This window comes from Lathyrus oleraceus, chromosome 3 (assembly GCF_024323335.1).
Source record: "Lathyrus oleraceus cultivar Zhongwan6 chromosome 3, CAAS_Psat_ZW6_1.0, whole genome shotgun sequence".
NCBI lineage: Eukaryota > Viridiplantae > Streptophyta > Magnoliopsida > Fabales > Fabaceae > Lathyrus > Lathyrus oleraceus.
In genome coordinates, this window is record NC_066581.1 from 150,688,126 (window position 1) to 150,691,235 (window position 3,110).

Genomic DNA, 3,110 nt, shown 5'->3' on the forward strand with positions numbered 1-3,110 from the left:
GTTGGATTTCCTAGGAACGTTATTGTTAGGTGTAGATGGGGTCGGCTTTTGATATCCAGGAGGTATAGCTGGAGCTTGATTGGGAGCTTGACCTGGTGCGTATAAAGCGCTGTTACTTTTATATGAAAAATTAGGATGGTTCTTCTAGTTTGAGTTATAGGTATGCGAGTAAGGATTTCCTTGAGCATAGTTCACCTACTCTGTTTGAATTCCTGTTAGGAGTTGACAATCTGTAGGAGTGTGACCTTGAATTCCACAGACTTCGCAATTTTGAGTTACGGCAACCACGGTGGTTGAAGGTGATACATTTAAACTTTCAATTTTCTGGGCGAGAGCATCCACTTTTGCGTTAACATGATTAAGGCTACTTATCTCGTACATGCCACTTTTCGTTTGAGGTTTTTCTACCATTGTTCGATCGCTTCCCCACTGATAATGATTTTGGGTCATGCTCTCGATAAGTTGATAAGCGCCGGTGTAAGGTTTATCCATAAGCGCACCACCGGCGTCGGCGTCTATTGTTAACCTTGTGTTGTACAAGAGACCATTGTAGAAGGTGTGAATTACTAACCAATCCTCTAAACCATGGTGTGGGCAAAGTCTCATCATGTCCTTGTATCTTTCCCATGCTTCGAAGAGAGACTCGTTGTCTTTTTGCTTAAATCCATTTATCTGGGCTCTCAACATAGCTGTTTTGATTGGAGGAAAATATCGGGCAAGAAAGACTTTCTTCAACTCATTCCATGTGGTGACTGAGTCGGAAGGAAGAGACTGAAGCCATCTTCTAGCTTTATCTCTTAACAAGAAAGGAAAGAGACGAAGTCGAATTGCCTCTGAAGTGACACCATTAGCTTTAACAGTGTCAGCGTATTGGACAAATACAGATAAATGAAGGTTTGGATCCTCGATAGGATTTCCAGAAAATTGATTTTGTTGCACTGCCTGCAACAGTGAAGGTTTAAGTTCGAAGTTGTTTGCTTCGATTGCGGGTGGAGCAATACTCGAATGCGGCTCATCTTGCGATGGAGCAGCGTAATCTCGAAGAGCACGAGCTGGTTCGGCCATCGCTGGTATCGTTAAAGGACGAAGATTTTTTAGATCAGGAATTTCGATTGGAGGAAGATTGTTTCTAACACGATACTCCCGAATTCATCGTAATAATCGGAGATATCGTTCAACGTCGTTGATTCGTAAGTAGTACGGTTCGCCTTGTGAGCGAGTGTGTGGCATACAAATCAACGAAAAAGAAGGGGAGAAAAATAAAAATTGCCTTAGTCTCTACAGCGTAACAGAAAAGTTACGATATCGACTAAATAAAACTCCCCGGCAACGGCGCCAAAAACTTGATCGCGACTTTATGAGTCTATCGGGGTATTAACTGCAAGTGTACAGTCTAATCGTGTAGTTTTAAAAGATATCGATCCCACAGGGACTTAATGAATCGATATACCGTTTTTCTAGGGTTATTGCGTAAAGTTAAGGCGGATGATACTTTAATGATTAGGGGGAAAAGTAAAACTAAATTTGGATCTAGATTAAATATCAAATAATATGGATATTAGTATGTAGTTCGTCGTAATTAGGGAATCAAATCTTCGTTGGTCTTTTTCTTACTTTTAAAATAAGTCTTTTCAGTAGACACTATTAATTAAAAATCTTTTTCTCAAACTCTCGCTCTGTTGAATTAGATCATGACTTTATATTTTAACATACGCTCTCACTATTTCGTTAAATCTAAAATCACTTTTTGAAAATAATAGAATCTATAGAAACTCCTTTTTAGAAAATACTAACCGTTTAAACACCCTCGTCTCAAACTCTCGCTCTGTTGACTTAGATTATATGATTAAACTTAAATGCTTAACTCTCGTCCTCACATTTAACTTTTAAAAATAATTTTTGAAAATGATTAGAATTTAATTAACCTTAAAAATTGCTTTCGCCCTGATTTAAAGTTAATGTTCAATTTACACTGTCCAGTTAAAAACTCAAACCGTCGTTCTATTGATTTTAACTTCTGTATGTCTTTTACTCTCGTACAAAAACCTTGGTATTAACTTTGTAAATTGAGACCAGAAAAAGAGTGACTATATCTTGAAATAAATTTAAACCAACTCAGTTTTGATTCCTTTATTCCGCTTACTTTACATACCGATATATAAATTAATTAGCCGGACATGTTAAACATGCCTAAACAATAATCATGCATAAATACAGCCATATCAAACGAACAATATATATAAACAGCGGAACAAAGCATATGTAAATTAAAACAATAAATCAATTAATTAATGAACCTGTAAAGATACTAGAATTCTGGATTTTATCTTCTAACTTCGATGCTCGAACACTCCACCACAAGCCGGTTGGATTTGTTCTTCACAATTCTCAATCAGATAGGAAAATAAAACAAGGAAATAAAATACTATGATCTAACGTAAGGTTAGATCCAGTAAAAATTACACAATAGTTTCTGGTGTAGAAACTATCGTGAGAAAATAAATTGAATGTTTCGGAAATTAAACTAGCAAAGAAAAGAAAATAAAATGCTTGGAAATTAGAATACTGGAAAATTAGAAAGCAGGAAAAATATTGCACGGAGTAGAGATGCCCAATTGGATCTTTTGAGGTCTATTTATATTCATCCATAAAATAACCGTTTTCTCAAAAGTATCTTCAGTAGGGTTCCAAAGTGTCAACGAGTCAAGAGGAAAAATAGGGGAGAACGTCCTTCTGTTACGCACGTCAATGCCAAAATATATGAGTGGGGTGTGTGACGTCCGTCACACCATGTGTTACGGTCGTAACACTAGGTAAAGGGGCGTGACGCTCGGCACGTGAGTGTGGCGGTCGTCACAGCCATTTTCCTTGTTCCAAACGTGGGTTGGGCTTTGGTGAGATGCTTTTCCTAGAAAATCCTCTTTTTGCACCCGTCTTCTTTCTTTTTCACAGATGCTTCAATTAATGATACCTGAAATAAATAATAAGAAAATACCAAGTAATATCGAATAATATAAAATAAATTGAGTCAAATAACGATATAATTTAATTAAATCAAATCCAAAAATGTGATATAGTTTCATGTTATCATGTGGTAATGCTAAGGTTCA

The 3,110-nt window shown here is 36.7% G+C and overlaps 1 non-coding gene across 1 annotated transcript; it reads left to right on the forward strand.

Annotated features, from left to right (window-relative positions):
- The first annotated feature begins 580 nt into the window (after window positions 1-580).
- LOC127133564 (small nucleolar RNA R71) lies at window positions 581-687 on the forward strand. The gene has a single exon (XR_007807523.1). It is a non-coding gene; the product is annotated as a small nucleolar RNA R71 (small nucleolar RNA).
- Window positions 688-3,110: the final 2,423 nt, after the last annotated feature.